Source organism: Scleropages formosus, chromosome 9 (genome assembly GCF_900964775.1).
Source record: "Scleropages formosus chromosome 9, fSclFor1.1, whole genome shotgun sequence".
Taxonomy (NCBI): domain Eukaryota; kingdom Metazoa; phylum Chordata; class Actinopteri; order Osteoglossiformes; family Osteoglossidae; genus Scleropages; species Scleropages formosus.
Window position 1 is genome coordinate 20,605,295 of NC_041814.1, and position 20,602 is coordinate 20,625,896.

General features: G+C 41.8%; 1 protein-coding gene across 1 annotated transcript in view; it reads right to left on the reverse strand.

Moving 5' to 3' along the window:
- LOC108935419 (aryl hydrocarbon receptor repressor-like) overlaps positions 1-20,602 on the reverse strand; it is a 67,756-nt gene that overhangs the window by 21,907 nt on the left and 25,247 nt on the right. The window lies entirely within an intron of this gene.

Here is a 20,602-nt window from a genome sequence, read left to right on the forward strand (position 1 = left end):
GATGTATTTAGGCTTATTTTAATGCTTCCCTTATTACTGTAAAAATTCTTTTCCTGCACAATAGCTCAGCCAGCAGTTCTGTAGTGAAAAACACCCTGAAGGGTACAGCTGTAGCTGTTCCACTGTTGGTCAGCTGTGGTAAGGCCATCCTTCAGTAGGGATGCCGAGGTACAACACTGGATGTATAGGAGCATCCCCTGCCTCCAACCCCCACTCAACAACCTTGCGTGCATAGAGCTCACAGATATCGCCACTGGAAGCAGGGAGTGGGGGTGGGGACTAGCCAGGAGGGGGTGGGGGGTGGGGATGGCTGTTAGTCACTTCATTTGCCTATCCCCACCCCCTACTCCCCCTCCTACTAACCCGAGAAATTGTAGGCAGAGAAACACCAGAGGGAGAGAGATGCATCGGCAAAGAGTCAAAGCTGGATGACCAAAAGCCTTGTTGTCACGCAAGCCAGCCGTCCGTCAATCTGCCCTCGTCCCTGACGGAGCCTTGGCGCTCATTCAAGCCCTTGCGTGCAAGTCAGCAAGCCATGTTAGCCTACAAAGAATTTCATAATAATAACAGCTGTTAAATATTGATGACTGCTGGCAAGTGCTCAATGCTCTCTGTAAAAGGTTAAGCCTGAAATGTAATGGAACCTAATTCTTCATTATACGTTGTATCATATATCCGGAACTTTCTTTTTTAGGAAATGCGCCATGAAATTGGGTACACAGCGGTAGAACAGGAGGGCTTTTTTTTAAAGACATTTTTTCCTTTTAAGTACTCCCTTCTGTTGTTTCCTTGCAGTCCAACTTATTTATTAATCATGATTTCCTCATCTATTGGTTTTACAATTATTTTTAAGCATTGTTATATTGTCACAGTATGTTATGCTCCCACTTCTCTCTTCCCTTAAACTTTTTAGTCAATTATTTTTACTTTCATATTTATCACCGTTCTAAACAAATAAATGTTACGCTAAGACTATTAAAGATGAAAAACAGCTTTACTACTAGGCTAATAAACATAAACAAAATGTTTAAATAATTCTCCCTTCCGTACTCATTCAGTCTCAGGTCATTATATTGACCACACGAGAGTAGCAGGTGAGCAATTGAATTGAAACTATCTTCAGTCACGCAATTAAACTTTATATTTATAATTAAATCTGAAACTTTTTGCTTTTGCTGAGTTTCAGTCTTGAGATACCACTGACAGTACTGCATCCAAACTCTCCATATTAGTTTTAACTGCAAAAAAGAAGGTATTACAAGGACACTATAGGGTGTTAATGTGGCAACTAGGTACATTTTGTATTGCTTTCAGGCTAGTCTCACGGCTCACATCTTGTTTGTTTCACACACTGGTCATCACTGGGACAACGATTCATCGGGGGGAAATTCCAATTCAAAAAGCCCAAATAGTGAAATAATATGAACCATAAAACCTACGACATGAGCAGCTTTAGAATCATTCCGGGCGGCTGATTTCTTCCTTATGCAAAACTATGGCAGCCAGTATGTTCTGCTCTTTTTCCAGCTTCCCATGTTTACAAAGCACTGAAAATCTTTGAAGTAACAGCATTTCAAATATGAAAATGTTATTTGAAATTACATAAACAAAAAGCATCATTCCAGTTCATTTTTTACTTATTTAGGGCAGTCAACGTTTGTCATGAATGGTGACCTTTCTTGATACACATTTCAATGATTCCTTTCTTTCCTAACCAACATATATTAGAAATAAAGGACCTTCTGTCCTCTAGTTGATCTAATATGTTTAAATATATTCTCAGACTAATCTAGTTTTGTTTTCTTTTTCCCATGTACATATATCCTGTGTCAAAGTAAATTTCCAAAAGTGTAAGCTTTCAATAGTGTGAACATTTGGGACAATTGTTTCAATGTTATTAACGAAATGCTAATCATTGCAGATGTGCCACCCTATGAAACTGCACCTTATGAAGGCAACAATAACTCCCCTTGCAGCAGCTCACCTTCTCTGGGACAAATGTATATTTGTCAACACCTCATCTTGTAGTTAGTTTTTGCTGTTAGAAAAAAAGTCAGTTATTTAATTAATATTTAAAAGAATTGTAACTCTATGAAAATCTGAGTTTTGGAAAACAAAAACAAAAAATTATAATAAGATACTAAAAGCAGATAAACTTCTAAGTAAACAATACACATGTTTTGTAGCAGTTATAAATAGCAAATCCTAAGAGAAACACATGGTCTTTGCTTGTTTGGCAATGAATCAGAGCTATTGTAAGTCACTTGGTAGGGTCTTGAATCCCAAGCTAAATTCACAAAATATGAGTCAGAGTACAGCTTGACAATAAACACAAACACATCAAGAAGAATGCTGTCTGACTCACAAGCCATGAAAATACACTACTTTCTCTTTCATGTGTGTAGATCATTTTAAAATATTGAATTTGTTTACATTTAAAATTTAAATTTAAATTCCTGTAGCACTAGAATGGATAGCACTATGTTCTCAATGACATTTATTTACTTATTTTACTTATAATGTTCTCATCAGAAGAGTTCCATATTTCTTTTGGCTGGAAATCACTAAGTACCATAAGTCAAGCGGTGCAGGAAATAAATTTCCCTTTTTCCTCATTTGTTGACTTCAAAAATGCTTCATTTGATGACTCAAACAATGATGGAAATAATTATTAGTTTGGGAAAGTCTATTTCTGTCTGAGTGGTAGGCAGAGCACATGTAGTCTCCAAAGGGAGGTCGAGAGATTGTCCAAGGAAAAGAGACACATGTACTGCTAGTTTAGTTAGATCAAGTTCACCCCTAAATTGTAGAAACATTGTACCCTGCAGAAACAGAGCGGTGAGTTCATAAAAATATGAAATAACAGCTATGTCCTGAAGATGCTATGAAAGGAGCCACATTGAGCTCAATGTATACCCTTTCATGGCTGTTGATTCGAGGTGAACTGTTTGTAGTGTCATCTTGGAGGTGTCTGATGGGGTCTGTGAACCGATAGATACGACATGGCTGGATAATACCTTCCACATTTGCCATTTGGCCAATAAACAAATCTGTCTGAACTTTTGTTGTCCAGTCTGGTTCTCCTCAACATCCTGGCTCATCCTGCAGGGGAGTTTGAATGTATATCATTTAACCGCTGTTACCAGATAAAACGCACAGCAGCCAGGATCATTCCGATGTGTGTTAATTACAATTTTCAGGCTAAACAGTGACTGAAATGGAACTCTGACATCTCAGGAAGATCATCACAAGCTCACAATGACAACACAAAATTAAGGAAATGTGAAAGAATTTTACAGCATTCTTATTCCTTGTGCGGACCTAAATGAGACCAAAGAGATGCAAAGAACCCTTAATAAACTTGGTAGAAGAGGGTGAAATGCTTGCCACACCATCCTAGAAGAGAATGAAGGCATACTCACTGAATTGTGATTCTCATCCAAATTTTCCCTTGTCAGGGGAATACAGAATTAGCAAAAAGGGAGGAGCAAAGGAAACGTCTTCATTTGGGACAGTAATTTCTTTGTATCTACAGATTATTCTTTCACTCGAATCAGTTCGTAAAATAAGATTTCCTCCAGAATGTTTTCTAGTAATCATTAATCAGTGTAATGATCTTAAACACAGACACCTTGTCTTATACATAAAAACAATTGCAATGGTTGTGTTTTTTTTCACAAAAAGATTTATCCAACAGATTAATACTTCCATTTGTCAAAATCAGTCTTTTCAATCGGCATGCATTTGGTCTGACACATATAAGACATTTACCTTCAATGGCATGTTAACCCTTTGTAATCTCCTTTCCAGTCTCTGTGCTACTTTGGAGATAAAATTAGGTTTCCCTTCTCACTGTGAGACGATCTCCTGCTTTCTCTGTTTTGGTTGGCAGACATCTTTCTCTCTCAGGTTCTCATCTTTGTACATGAAATAGACGACTGAAGTGGACTCTTCTGAGGAATGTTACCATCTTACTCTGATAAAGCAGTAAATCAGAGGCACTTTGACATCACGAAACCAGTGAAGGAATCTGTTGAGCAACATTTATCAGCCTTCACAGACCATTAGGTTGAAAAATAACACACAGATGTCCAGCAAGGCGAATGTCATACTGGAGAGCCATGCTGCTGCAGTAATGTATCGTTTGAACGCAATTTTATCCCTCAGCTGCCACGTTGCGCAACTCTAGTTATGGGTCCCTGATTTGGCTGTCTGTGTAATTCTAGTGCAGAGGAGAATGACAGATTGTTGCAAAGTACACAGGTACAGTGGCTCAATCTCTGGTCTCCTTGCTTAACCCCTCTGTGTTTTCCCACATACCCAAATCGTTGCCAAGCTAGTGGCCAGCTGCCAAATGGGTGGTTTCACTCAAGCGGTTACCTAAGATGAAGCAGGTGAAGCCCCATAAACTGTGGGGCCAGGGCATTTTAACTGTTTCCAAAAGAAGAAGGAAATATATGCCACCTGGAAGCCATCCAAGCAACCTCCCTGTGACTATTTGTCTGTGACACAATACTCCCTCACCATGCATGTACTGACACCTTAATAATTATAAATGATATATTTCAGCGATCAGCACAGACCTTGCAGCCTGAGGACACTTGAAGAGTTCTGAACCCAATATATTGCACATATTAGAATCCCGGGCATGTAGGTAGTGTAATATGGCACAGACTTGAACCTGAAGGTTGACTGTCCAAGAAGAGACCCTGCTGTAGGAACCTTTATTTAGCTATATAACCTGAATTGTCCAGTTGAAGATTCAGCTCAATAAATAGATCAAGAGGGATTTTTGGAGATTCTGTCTCCAAAACAAAGTCTTTGAGGCCACTGCTTTGTCCATACTGTCCCAAGCAAAAAATCCTTGCAATATATTAAGACAGACATTATATACCTTCTGACATCTGACTCTAATTTCAAGGAGCTGGATTTTGCAAAAGAACAACTTAACTTTACATCAGGTGTACTGTGAGTGTAGCTAATACAGTATTTTGGATTTAAAAAGCTTGCACCTCGTGTTGCAACTTATGTGTTGCTCAGACAGTAGGATTTTAGTTTTAGGCCAAACAATTCAATTCATACATGCTGCTGTGTCAAAACACATGCACACAATTTTCATTTAATTTTCGAGTCAGAAAGACATTTGTTTTTTGTTTTGTCCTGCATATTTCATGATGCTTCCTGTTTATCCAGTATAAAGGAGCAGAAAAAAGTTGGGCAGAAATAGGAGCTGGATTTGATTTATTTAGTACACAGTAGCTAGGGGCCAATGTTTCATCTAACGACCATGGAAAACCGAGTTATCCAATCATTTCTCATGAGATTGGTGGATGAGAGATCCCGCATTGTGTTTCCGAGTGTAAGGCTTGCTAAGCCATGTGATGATCTCATTACCACATGCTCCGATTCGAGGTTTGGCCTTCCGTCTACTTAAAAAAGTGAGCCCTTCGCACGAAAGCCTGGGGGGTAACCGCCGGGGTCTTTCACGTCACATCTGAGGTCACAGTACAAGAAGCTCCAACCCTCTGCTTTCTGCATTTCTCTTTCTCTCTGTCTCACACACACAGGACACACACACACATACACACATCCTGGTACTCTGCGGGGACAGCAGGCAGGAGGTAAGAACCCTGTGTGGGGAAGTGTTTTTTTTTAAATTCAAAACCAAGTCAATGCTTTATTAAAGTGATACACATTGAGATGAGCAGCACTGTATTTCCAAAAAAAGAACACGGAAAAAAAATCCCATCAGCTGTTACACATCTGCCCTAATTGTCTCTGAGAACAAGCAGAGAACCAGACCATAGCATGCTGGTGTTCTGGGTCTATAAATACGTTAGAAATAATACCACCCCAAACAGAGTCACAGGGAGGCTCTTGTCCTTAAAGAAAGGTCACCAAGTGTTCTTCCGGGTTCATGAACCTGCTGGAAGGAAGTTCCCATTTGAGAACCCTTCATGTTGAACTGCAGCTACAGAAAATTTTTCCATATGGAGCTGAACCCTCAAATCACTACAGAACCGGCTGCTGCTCTTTGCTAAGTCTGCAAGTGCATACTGCTTTAGTGCTCCACTTTGGCACACTGCAGTACCATGGTACCACACTGTCCCTCACAAGTCTTTATGTTTCCACATTACTATTATGCTGTCTCTAGGGTGGAAGCCATTTTTCAGTGATAATTATAACCGACATGAACCGTGAGACAGAATGTTTGTCAGCTGTGCCTTCACGGTATTTTCATGCACGTCCCTGGAGCTGACCACCACAAAGTGACAAAGTGACACGCTATGGAAGTGTTGTGCTTTTCAGTGACTGAAGAGCAGTGTAGCAGTAAGTCAGCTAGCACTGCACCAGTGCCGGGGCAGTGAGAGGCACTGGCTGGAGGGATGTGTTCTCTCTCACTGTTTCCCAGTGCCATCAGGCTTGGGAGCAAGCTGGCAGCACAGCTGGAATACACAGCTCAGTCTCAACATGGGGATGATGAGAGGGGTGGGAGGCTGACACTGAGCTAACCCACAGCAACCAAACCGATGACCCAAGGGTAGCTATTGACCCATGGCGGTGACCCATAGCAGCGTTTGGCAGCCTCTCCTTTTCTAGCGAGTTCAGGCCTGGGACCTCTTTTGTGATTGTGAAAGGACTAATTATTCCCTTTATTCAGAAAAAAACCCTTTACATTTTGGCAAGGTGAGCCTTTTTCATAACCCCAGAGTGAACTGGCAGTTATTATTCATTATATGAATGTGCTTAGGCCTGAAAACTGCAACAACTGCACAAGTGAAAATGTAAACTAGAGAGTAAAAAATCTAGATTTTTGAATGCTTTTTTGCCCTGTTTCTGAAAACCCTTTAATTTACCTTTAAGGCATCATATTCTCAGCATGTACAAAGTTTATATAGGGAAAACAGTACATACAAAATCCAATCTATCATAAGCATTTTGCATGTCATGGCAAGCACAGTCAAAACCTATAAATCTCCCTTAACTTATATTTTGACCCATCTCTGTAGAGCTGCACTTTGTATGTCAACATCTGCTTGTCATGTGATGGTTTTTGCACTACAGCAGTTACATTAATATCTTAAAATGTCAAAGTTCAGTGGCTGAGATTAAGTATAAACACACAAACTGTAGCTACAAATTGCAAATGCATTTGTTTATATTTTATTTTCCCAATTTTATCTAAAACTCGGCAGCAGCCAATGTAGAATGTTGTGAGAGAAAAAAAAAAAACACTTTCATAGCTTAAGTGTAACAACAGCACTATTAGAAACCTACCCAGCAAGGTTTATTCTCAACCTACTCTGTAGGGGAATTCATGCATCTTGAAGCTTTCAGCATTTAAAAATGGTAGAGCAGCAATTTGGTTATTAGACCCTTTGCTGAAATGCACGGCGTAGATGGGGTAAAACATACACATCACCGAGTATCAGTGTACGGTTTCTGCAGATCTTTCCAAGACATCCCTCTGAAATCAGGACTGCCAGCTCATGATACACACAAGTACACAGTGTGGGCACACAGGGAAATCAGACCACTGGAATGAAAACAGCCTTACAACAGCTGCTCAAAGCGAGATCCACTCACGCAACATTTCCTATCGGCCTCCAAGTCTATTGTTGTCATCTTCCCTCTCTGTCCTTGTGTTGTTCACAAGCAATTAAAACAATACCCCACTTCACATTTTCCACAGCCAGCGGGCTCCGGGCTGCCAACCGTCACTGCCCGGCCTCTGCACCGTGCCCTCGGGGGGAACGAGGGCCTCTTGTGTTGGCCCATTGTTTCAGGGGTGAGGACGCTGGCAGGCTCATTTGGCCCGACACCGGGCGAGAAGAATGGCCCACTGTTAACTTCTATCCTCTGGGACCGAATGACGGGAGAAGGGACCCTTGAGCGTGACAAGACATGAACGTGTTTTTGTGGCTACGTTACATAAGTGAAAAAGTGTCCCATAAGTATATTCACTGACAAACATGTACAGCTTTGACTGCTTGTGTTTTATATGTAGGCAAAACACCCCAGGGTGAAAAAATGCATGGTTAACAAGTCATTGGGATAAAAATCTACAAGGACCCTATATGGAACATGTCACCCTTCTTCTGATTTGCCATCTTATTCAACTGTGGGGGCACTAGATCTCCTGGTGTGGCCTGTCCTGAATTTCTCTGCAGTGAAACCAAATACATAAAGGTGAAGATCTCTGGTAAGATTAAAAACCAAACGCATTGGGAGCAAAATGTGTTCTGTAATACAGGACATGCATTTTACACATCCCAGTGGTAATTATCATTGCCACAGTACCGAATTACTTTAAGCGTTACTAAACAAATAAACAGGTCTTGGTGGCTTGTTAGAAGTTGAACCCTGTGGGTTTTACATTTGGAAGTGGGCCCACAGTGGTGGCAGGCCATGTGGTATTCCTTGCACCACCAGGATGAACATGAGAAACACCCATATAGTCCCATACAGCACAACTGGAAAACACTGGGGGACCTTTCAAATACTTCTGGAGTGTGATTTAGCAATATTAGAAGAGAGGCAGACTTTGAATGGGTGTACAGATAAATTCCTTTGAAAATTCTGGAACTACCATTTCTTAGAAGCATTTTAACCTGGATTCACCACGGATGCCTTTCTTAACAAACAACTGCAATATTAGGCTTTTCCCTCTGACAGAATGCATTTTTTTCTGAAAAGCTTCTAAATGGATAATGCAATCACTGACAAGAGTGGAGAAAAAGCACGCCGTGCTCTTGGCTGTGCTGCAACTGCCGTCAGCACAAAGGCAACGCGTTGGCTCAGAGGAGTGTCTGTGTTTTTTGAACTGGTGAGAATTGGAGACAAGTGCTTGGTGTGTGCCTGGTGACATTCCTTTCTAGAATCAGTGTTAAGTATTTTGTTTGCACACCAGGCTTCCAGTGAGGTCCAAAGACTTTGGAGTTATGAGGACTGAAAGTACACAATTTACAAATAATTTAACTAAATGTTCACGTTGAAGCCTGCGATTATATTATACATTTATTTTAAATATAATGACCAAGTCAGAGGGGGCGCAGTGGCGCAGTGGTGCAGTGGGTTGGACCGGGTCCTGCTCTCCGGTGGGTCTGGGGTTCAAGTCCTGCTTGGGGTGCCTTGTGACGGACTGGCGTCCCGTCCTGGGTGTATCCCCTCCCCTCTGGCCTTACGCCCTGTGTTGCCGGGTAGGCTCCGGTTCCCCGCAACCCCGTATGGAACAAGCGGTTCAGAAAGTGTGTGTGTGTGTGTGTGACCAAGTCAGAATGACTCCATACTATTTTGCCACCTTGAAAATAATAATGTGGAGTGGCCTGGTGGTGCGGCAGAAAACACTGATGCCTCATAGACTACGGGTTCAAACATGACCAACTCATTCACTGTAGAGTTTTCATGTTCTCCCGGTGTTTATGTGGTGCTCCAATTTTCTTCCCACTGTTCATAGAAGTGTTTAGGTGGATTGATGAATGTTAACTGCCCTTTGTGCTTTGTGAGTGAATCGGTGTGTGATTGCCCCGTAATGGACTGATGTTCTGTCTAGGGTGTACCTTGCCTTGTACCTTGCCTTCTACCTCTGTGCCACTGCAACCTTAAAACAGACAAGCAGTTACTGATGGATGGATGGATGGATGGATTGATTGTTAGTAATGTGTTTGTGGTACTAATATTTGTCGCATAACAACACTGGAAGTGTTGCAATAATGTAATAATAGTTATGATTTCTTTAACTAAAGGAAAACAGATTTAACAATGTATTAAAGTATGTATTATCTTGTTATTAATGCTCAAAACTGACATATTAACTGGCATAGTAATTCACATTGCGAACATCACTGTCTGCCATCTTTACCGTTTCTCAGCTGAGGAAGTCTGATTTATGACAAAGCCACAGGAATTTCACTCTCAAATGACTTCAGTGTGTTTTCTACGCAGGGAACATTGCTGATTTTGCAAGTATTAGCAGTCTGAAAAAAGCGGCTGCTCCGTCACTCTACTCACGCGAGCCCTCTCTTGTAAGTGAGGGACCCTGGAGCCCACCGGTTACCCGGCTCAGCTCCGTTTCACTCCCCTGTCCTCTGCCGAGAGGTGGATTTACACTTGGCCGTGCTTTCCACGAGTGCAGGTTTCAGAAGTCTGCTGAAGAAATCTCCAGCACAAGAACAGAGAAGTGCTCCAAAGTGTATTCAGCAAGCAGCACGTGTGGTGACCTCCTTACAGTTTCACATGTGCCACAGGTGATAGTTGCGATCTTGTCTCCGTAGTTGGCCAGTGTTATCACAGTTTGCCAGATCAGTCGCACATCAGAATAAACTCACTAGCAAAAGACAGCCAAGCCTCAGCAGGAACACCTGTTCCTGTGACGTGAACTGCAAGCATTTATGCATGTGTGTAGTAGCAAGAGTGTGTGTGGGAAGCTTAAGGGGAAATAGCGTGCAAAGAACTAATGGAATTTCTACCTCAAACTGGTCACATCAGTACCTTGCAATCAACAGATCTGAAGTGCCAAGTGTGGACGCCTTATGCTTGAAAGGGTGAACTTTTTTTTAACGTCTGTCTTAAATTACAATTATTAATTGCATGGATGGGATTTTCCATTGCAATGCATGAAAGGCTGCCATCGGCAATGAGGCTAACACGGCTGACATTTTAACAGGAAAAAACGAGCGTAAAATATTTCAGGGCCAAGGCTGGGCTGCTTTAAAATTCTTACTCTTTCCCTCAGCAGTAACTTTTGGATGTTCAACAGTTACAGAAGTCCCAACCTTGTGGAACTTGATATAAATGGAAACGGTAAAGAGGGGAAGCCAATCCTGAACGGGTGAACTCCGCTCTTTCTCATTTCAGATTTTTTCCTGCCACAAGATACACTGTGCTAAAACTCCACATACATACATTGTCCCATTCTACATATTTCCCATCTAAATGTAAATGAAAATCTGCAACCTACACCAATCAATCTACAATGTACAACCTACTTTGTGAGAAGAACTGTTGTTGCATATAATCTCAATATGCTGAGTAACATTCCATAAACGAAAGATGCTGAACTGTTCAGCAACGATCCCATACATATCCGCTAGATTAGAGTTATTTTAATACCTTATGCAGATCTCAACAAACTATAAAACAGATCAAAGTTTGCCGAGAGCTTAGCTGCTTTCTGAACCCAAGTGCCTAATTCCATTACAGATGGATATTCAGTCTTTCTTGTGGGTAGTTCTTGGTCTACACGTGTGGTCTTTTTATTAACAACTGCTGGATTTGTTTCCACTTTACATGGCCTCGTTCTTTAAATAGAGCAGTGTAATGTACTCCATGGTTTTAAAGGCACAGATGTGAACCTCCACAGCTTTTGGGTTCAATGCTCCCTTCGGCTGTCTGTGACCTTGGGCCACAGTCATTCCACATTTTGCACAAGGCTCGCTGCTTACAGAAAAACTGAAAGTGAATGATGCATGTAGCCTGTGTGACATTCATTTGTTCCCAAAGGCTACACATTCGCTTGGATTTGCAGCGGTCCACAGATAAGTGAGAATATCGTGCCGAGACGTGCGCCTCCCAGGTGAGGAAACACAAATGTACAACGGCGGCCCGCCAACCTCAGTGCCGCAGGGCAGCCGCAAACCCTTACTAATACAAGATGAACACGGCAAGATAAGAGCAGACACAGATGACAGCAAGCAAATGAGAGAAGCCAACAAGCAGGATGGATGGTTTTGTCGAGAAACAGAGAGAGACAGCAATTCTTACAAGGCAAGAAGTTTCTGGGGTCAGAATTCAGTAAGAACTAATATTAGACATAAACACCGTGATGAAACAATCACAGGAGTAAATGTGATTATGGAAATGTGTCTGTTTCACAATGGTGTGCACATGTTTTCAGCAAACAATTAAAGTTTTTCGGTTTTATTGATCTTCATAAGCTGCATTCTGTCTCACAGAATGTGAAAAGTTATCCAGTGACATGTTTAGGAAAAATACTCCAGAAATTGTGGGTTTCCTCCGGGTGCTCCGGTTTCCTCCGACAGTCCAAAGACATGCTGTTCAGGTTCCCCCATAGTGTGTGAGAGACACAGAGAGAGTGTGTTCCACTGATGTATGGATCAGTGACCCATTGTAAGTAGTGTATATAGCAGTATAAGTCACCTTGGTGAATAAGGTGTGTGGACTGGTAACATTACACAGAGTTCACTGGAAGTCGCTTTGGAAAAAAGCATCTGCTAAATAAATAAATGTAAATGTAAATCATCTGAATGTTACTTTTGGACAAGGCAAGGAAAAAATAACCTCTTGTGTAGATTAATTAAATTTGCCGTTAATGGAAATTTCCATAATTCTGTATGTTGGCTGGGGGCACGGTGGTGCAGCGGGCTTGGCCGGGTCCTGCTCTCTGGTGGGTCTGAGGTTTGAGTCCTCCTTGGGGTGCCTTGTGATAGACTGGCGTCCCGCCCTGGGTGTGTCCCCTCCCTCTCCAGCCTTACGCCCTGTGTTGCCAAGTTAGGCTCCAGCTCGCCGCGACCCCGCTCCGGACAAGTGGCTTCAGTCAATGTATGTGTGTGTGTGTATGCTGGCTGAGTGGTTACCACTGATTTGTTTTCATGTTCTGTCTTAGAAAACAGGCACTAAAAATATCATTCACTGAATGGAAAATAGACACAAGCATATCTGTCCTCCAACATATTAAACAAAATACAGCAACCACAGTGAAAATGATTTCTGTTCAGTGAAGTGATAGGGGTCTGACTCACATCCGTAACGGAATAAAAAATGGAAATGAATCTTCAGCAAGAGCCCGAGCTGCAGAGATCAGAGAAACACCATAAAGCAAAAAAGCAAAACTCATAAGCCCCACTGGGAACCCTTAAACCCTGGATAGAACAATAAAAACCATACTGAAGACCCTTTGAATGATTCCAGTAAAACACCTATGTGAAGAAGGCCATATGGTTCTTGAGTTCCTAGGCATCCGTAGTGGACCCTTACTTAAGAGGAAAGTGGACTAGGAACAGCGTGGACAATGAGCTTCGAGGACAAGAAGCAGCGGGGACCACTTGGATAACTGGTGCCTGTCTTGAGCAAATGTAGAAACTAGGTCCACAAAAAAAAAAAAAAGGAAAAAGGAAAAAGACAACATCTACAAGTCAGGCAGATCTGAGGGAACCCTGCCCGACAGGCGCAGCTTAACATCCGTCCAAATATTTTCCCGTGTATGCCACAACTAGAGCAGCGGCAGATGTCAGCGCTAACACTGAAAGCTAGAGACACGGCTGTATGGGGAAATGCGAGCAGCTGGAGGGGTCGCTGTGGACATCCAGCAAGGCACAGAGATGAATCCTGACACTATACAGCAACACAGTCAGCATGCAGCTGCTGAATCCATTTCGGCCAAATGCTGCAGCAAGGAAATGAATGCATTTGAAAAAAATTCAACTGTATGAAGTAATTAAAATAACAACATTGACAATTATAGTAATCTGAAGCACAGACATAGCATGATTTTGTATTTTTACCGCTGATGTAAAAGTAGGCCAGTAGCTACTTAAAAAGTCTGTAAAATTATATGTGTCGGTTTAGTTGTCTTTATAGATATATTGATGTACAAACAGCAGTAAGAGTACAATGAAGACATGAGACGGCGATAAATGTGGAGTGAGGGAGAGGGAGGGAGAAAGAGAGAGAGAGTGAATGAATGAGTTAAGTGATAGGGAGACCCATGCTGATGGCCAGGGACACACAGAGCTCTCCTTCACCACTGGGATTCAGGGAATGTGTGGAACAAATCCTTGATAGGCAGGCGTATGCGGGTGTCACATGTGCTGCATATCCAGCCCTCCCCTCTGGTAATGACTTTACGGTGACGCAGGTAAACCACATGACAGGTCTAATACCATCCAACCATTTATCCGTCATACACACCTTCACTGCATTTTCACCAGGGCTGACACTCTTCACTTTCTACCCCCCCCCCCCCCAGCATTATTTACTATTTCAGGCTGGTGAGGGGACTGAGACTTTGGTAACAAAAATAATCCTGCCATTACTTCCATTAAGGAAGGTTGACCATAGTAAGTTGTACTGAAAAGGTGCAGAGACGGAAGCTTAGTGTTTGTTCAGTGAAGCCACTGTTCTACTGGAGGGTCTGTTTCGGTGCTGTTCGTTTTAATTTTTATTGTTAAAGGGCATATAGAGAGGAAGAATTTCATAGCTTTGCCCTTCTAGTGAGTGTGGGCACTTGATTCGCCTCCTCAGAAGTTCAGAAGTCCATTCAAGCATAAATCTACCAGAGAAAAGATCTATAAAATGAACCACATTGAATAGCTTCTAATGAGAAGTGGAGAGAGATCTCAGAGGAGATAACAGAGAAAGCTGATTTATGTAAAAATTAGTTTACTCATTTCTCTGATACTGTTCTCCAAAGCACCTTAAATGTATTTACAGTTATTTACACATTTATACAGCTGGGTAACATCTTCTGCATCATTTCAGGACAAGGATTTGAATCCAGGTCCCTTGACTAGAAATAGAGGGCTGTACAAACTATGCTACCTGAATTATTTATAATCATAATATGAACTGAATACTGGATTACAAATACAGGTACAAATGAATGACCTTAGACCACAGCGGACAAGACAAATACTATCTGAACTGTCCCCTGACAATTTCCAGCACACACAAGGGATCCTTAATGTAACAACAAGCTATAAGTGAGCGTCATGTTTAATCGCAGATGTGTGGGACAGACCCATGGCCCATGACATCAGTGGGAAAAGGAAGTGAGTTTCGCTGTCACACTGTGGTCAGGAGTAACTGTCTTTCCAATTAACAGCCAAAAAAGGTGGCTGGTTGTGAGCAGCGCATGTTCTTTTGCCGCTGTCATGTTATCAGGAAGCAAGCAATCAACAAGCTCACATTCAGTGGGTTTTTTTTTTTGCCATGAAACTTTCCCTTCATGGTGGCTAAAGGACAAGTGTGCGGACTTCCACTCGGTCCCAGGGCCTTCTGGCAGAGGCATGATCCAAGTGATTCATTTGCATTTCATAGTTGGGCCATTTTAATGTGAAAATTGCCCTAAATGAGAACCAGAGGAGGATGCTGGCCTGACACTTGCAGTTAAATTTACAACCATATGTGTGTGTTATCTTCCTTGGAAATATTTATCTGGAAAGACTGGAACACATCTGTTGCCAAAACACTGGGGTTCACAAGGGTTTATTTTTTTAACAAATTATAGGCACACACATGACTTAAACAAATCCTACGATTAGACAAGATGCTGCAACCATACCAGAAGCTGAAAAAAAGAAAAAAGACATTTAAAGTAGGATAGATAAGTGAAACTGGTTTATAAGAAATGGTGTAGACCTCTAACAATTAGATAGCGACCCTGCAATTATTTTATATTCAATTATTGATAATTCTATATTTTTTTATCCAATATACTAATAGCAAACATTGAAATCAAGGATCTGTTATCAGGCTCAGTTATGATGAATTAATTAAGGAGACATTAAATTTTGAATAGATATCATGATGTGGTCACAGTCGCAATGCGCATGTTTTTAATTAATATCATAAAGCTGGCACACCATGCTAGTGGTTATATGAATGATAAATTCACCTCATCGAGCCTTCTGAACAGAAGTCAGCAATGATGAGGTCATGAATGAGATCCATGTGTCTTTCTTCACATGTATGCACACGTTTATACATTCGTGCAAACACACACATACACACGTAAGCATACAAGCGTGCAGAGTCATGAAACACAGAAAAAGAGCATCCATTTATTTCAGAATATGGAATGCTGATCCTGAAAGGGATTTGACTGTCAAGAAGAACATATAAAGTGGAAAGTGAAGACTTGAAGCTGTTGTTGCAGTAAGTTACAGCCATCAGTTGAGTTCGGGACCCTGGAACACACTGCTGCTCAATGTTTAGGTCTAAATCCCTTACAAAGGGCACTGTTAGCACATCACGAGTTTCTTTTCATGCAAAAAACGTGTGTATGCCGAACTGAAGCGGATGCGAAGATGTCCACATACAGAGGCTTTCCGTGCGCAATATTAGTCTATTGCACGAGATAATTTGTCAATTGAGGAACTCGCCAAGAGTGGCACATTTCTACAGAATAGCTGAAATTTAAAAAAAAAAAAAAAAAACTATTCAAAGATCATAATGGACTGTTACGAGGTTCAAGGCCTAGGTGTACCAACTGCTCAGAGACGCTCACTGACAGCCTTTTTCAAAAAGGGACATTTTCAAGTAATTTTTCATTTTTGAATGACCACCTTATTAGAAGACAAGCCTGTTACTCATGTGAAGAAAAATGTTGATGGCAGTGGCACTAATAAGCTGACTTCACTGCAAAGCGCTGCAGGAAAAAAGGTCTTTCGGCAGCTGTGAAGCAATAATTCGATACCATTACGGCATGCGATGAGAACCACCTGCGCAAACAGTCCTACAAAGGCGGTCCTGTTTTCACAAGGATTTTTCATTTAATTGTCCTTCAGAAGCTAATTTTCACACACGTTCAACAGAAATGCCTACCTTTTTTGGAAATCCTGTTTAGTGGCATCAGTGTACGCAGGGTGTGTGAATGCCTGTTTATGTTTTAAAAATAATCTGTCTACAATTGTTCAGATCTTCTAAAAAAAATCTAGTGTTTTGCGTCCTGCCAGCCACTGCACTGTGAAGTACGTATAAACCTTGTCTAGAACCAGGTTTGCTGACTGGCCAGAGTGCGGGAGTGTTTACAGAAGGGCAGCAAAGGGCTGTCTAACAGAAAACCAAAAATACATCATGATTTATAAACCAGTCCAGAGTTAAGCAACATCAAAACATGTGGCTTCCATGCAAAACAAACCTTAGCACGCAAACCACTCAGGTCACTCAGAGATGGAGAATGAGCCCTCTTCAATGGAGTTTCATTCACAGGCTCTCCGGTTTAAACCTATTGCGGTTCATCCTTTCACCGTCTTACGTTTGCAAAAGAATGCAGCTGTTTAAAACGCTCTGCATTACAAACACTGCAAAAATGGATTAATACACGCACACAGTCAGACAGATACTGTTATATATTTTTCCAAAGAAAATATTTTGAAATCAAAGCTGGTCTTTGGGTCCATGTGGGCAGCCGTGGAGAAGAAAAAACAGCAATGGTTGAGGCTTGTACCCACGTGGAAGGTAAAAGGACTGACCGAAGAACTGAGTTTGCATTTGGAGCGGGCTCAGCTTCTTACATGATGACAGACCAGGGGAGAATGGGTCTGCTGCGATTTGTTACGCTGCTATGGACACTTCCCCTAATTGTTCAGTAGGAGAGGCCTTCCAATGTCTTCATTGCAAGGCCTGGACCGAGAAGATGGTTACAGTCTCCAAGGGCTCTGCTACTGCAGCCTGCATTCGCAAAACAGCACTCAATGAAAACACACTTCCCTGGGAAGAGGGATCCATCATTCTGGAGTGAGAAGCCGTTTACTATAACAGTGTTTTTGTTGCAAGCTGGCTAATCTTGGATTCACGATTTACGACACTGCTGAGAATTGACAGCATCACTCTTATTTTAATAGAACCATAATCCCAACTTCCAAAAAATGTTATTTATTTTCATTTTATCAAGGGTGTAATTGGAAAGTAAAATTTACAACTGATGGGAGATTTGTAATTTTCTGTGAGATGACATCAGAGAATAAATTTAATCCTTAAAAGCATATTATAAAAACAATAAAGAGTATGTTTTAAAATGCACATATCTACAGTCAACACTGCTATTGGTCCACCATTTATTCTGATAAATCCTTAATGGAGTTTGCCATGAGGAAAGTTGATGTGACATCTGAATGACACCCAAGCATTGTTTAAAGGCTCATGGCAAACACTTCCAAGCCTTTCTGTAATTAACATTTTCTGCTCAGACAACCCACAGTCAGCCTATGGGGTAAGTTCCATGAACAAGAGTAATGAAAATTGTGCCAGCCATTTTTATCTTCTGTGTTTTCACAAGAAGTGGGAGATAATAAGCACAGTCACAAATATTAGAATAAGTGTATTCAAAGGTGAAGAGCAGCTCTCAGTGAAGTATAATGGTCAGAAAACCATTAGGGTTCAGTACCTGTACAAAAATATGAAAATGATCAGTGCTCTAGTTACTCCAAGGACAGACATTAACACCTAAAATGGATGTTAGCAGATAACAACTGGCAGAAATCCAAAAATAAGCAGTCCACAGTAAAACTGGAGCTTTGATAAAGTAAAACAAGGAAAATAAATCTGCCCCATAATGAGATTACAGTATATCATTTGCAGATCAAAATTAATTTAGGAGCCAAACAAAGTCTGAATTATAACAACAGAAATCCCAGAAAATGTAATACTAAGACTACTCTGACCAGTATAATCCTGGATAATTTAACACTGGGGTCTCAAAGTCCCTCTGTAGAGGTTCATGTGGAAGCTGGTTTTCATTTCAGTCACTTTGTGTAATTATTCCAGTCACAGCTTAATTATATGAATATAATTTGGAAACATTTATCCATCTGCTTTTCTCCAAAATTGCTTAAGTAAAACACAATGCTTATTACTGGTAGGGCACAAAGAGCTGCAACCTGCAGAGATACAAGGTGCAAACTGTGCAAATTAAACAAAGCAGCTGGAGGAAAAACCTGGACGGACAACCTCAGTGACCATCTGTGGCCTAAGATAGAGGCCCGTGCCATAAAACATGTTTGCATGTAATATACCTTTTTCTGCAGCGCAGTGATAGCTCAGCACACAGGTCATGAGGATAATAACACAGTGGGGGTGGGTACCTCTGTTTCCTGGGTAACTTTATATTTTTCAGTGTATGCACTTGAAGAAAGTGTCTAATTGGCTGGGAGCATGTGGATTACACAGAACGGCACTGACAGCGACTCGAGGATGACTGTAAACACAGCCATTCAGAGCAGGACTGAGCGGTCTCCCTCCGCCTGCAGGGAGTTCAGTACCCACGCCTCCCTGCAGAAGCTTGAACGCAGACTCAATGCACTGTACCACAACAAAAAGCGCCTCTCGTTGACCTTTTTAACCCCTTCCTTAATGGGGGATAATAAGGGCTTTGCTGAACCTTATCAGCTCTGGCAGGGGATTAAGAGGAAAAAGATGCTTAATTTGCCACCAGTGTGGAGGCTGGAGCTTTTGTTGTGAGTTGTCGCTGCCAAAATGGATGTGGTGACCCCTCGCAAAGTATCAGCTCCAGGGAGAGCTTAGCGTGACAGCAGCCTGTTCCCTCGAGTCTGTGTACACAAACACACTCAGCAGCCTCCCGGGGACTCCAGGTGAAGCCCAAATACAACACCCACGTAGGCTCCAGAAGCCACATGGACGGAAACTGATCCGTCACCTTTGTACCATAGTATCACAATACCACAGAAATCTACACACATTATTTTTGTTTGGTGGCGAGGGGGATACTATTCTTGTTGTTTGAATTTCTCTTCTGTTTCTGTTACCACAATAGTCATAGGCTATTAAACTCTTGAGATAAAAATCAAATTTGAGAGGGTCTGTTTTTAAAAGCTCACACTGCACTCCTTTGGCTGCCTCCTGCACAGGATGTGTGTGTGTGTGTGTGTGTGTGTGTGTCTGTGTTTGCATGTGCACGAGCAAGAGTGCACTGAGCACAGCAGAAAATTTCCTCTTAGTGGGACCGTCCAGAGGAAGCCAGCTCATTTCTGCAGTGCCGGTCTCTTGTGCTGCTCTGATCGACAGATCGTTTTCATAACCACTTCTCTGAGGTCAGAGCCCAGTCTGCTGCAGTCACGCAATCCCCCGCCTGGCGAGCCTCGCCACACCGCTACTACACGAGAGCCTCTTAAAGTGACAGTGACTGTTTTCCCTGCACTCGCGGTGCAGCACAAAACCCACCTGTACTTCACTTATGACATTAATTGAGAAAAAAAATTACTGCATAATCGTTTTTCTTTTCCATTTTTACATTTTGCATTGACCCCATCTCTTTACAAGATCGCATGATAATAATTTGTACTAGCCATACATATTTGCTTTTGTCACATTGCCGTACAGACCATGCAAGCTGACCAGTATGACAGTTTGACCACTGAGGTCAGAGTAAAAGACCAAGTGAAACACTGATAGGAAAGCCAAAGCTTCTGCTGAAGGGCAGATAAACACCCTCCCGGAGAACGTGCATCCATATCCCAACGTGAATTATCCAACATCATAAAAGTGGTTTTACTTCAGAGTTTTCCTTGGAATGGAAGTGAAGACTGAGACAAGGAGTGTCAAATAAAAGAAAAAAAATGAAGATTATCAAATTCTGAAGACATCCGCACCTGTGGTAGAGCTAAACTGGATCATACAAGATCATAACCAAGCCTACGTACACTGTGGTTTTCGTGATATGGTTAGCCTTGGCAAATGACAAGTGAAACACGTGAAAGTCAAGTATGACCCTTTCGATGTGAAAGGCGTCCACTGCACGTTATGCGTTAGGACTTCTCCCCATGCTCCATGCTACCTCCTATCTTCAGAGGCACCTCAATTCTGTGGTTCTCCTCAAAAAGGCTGATATCAGGAAGGAAAAAAA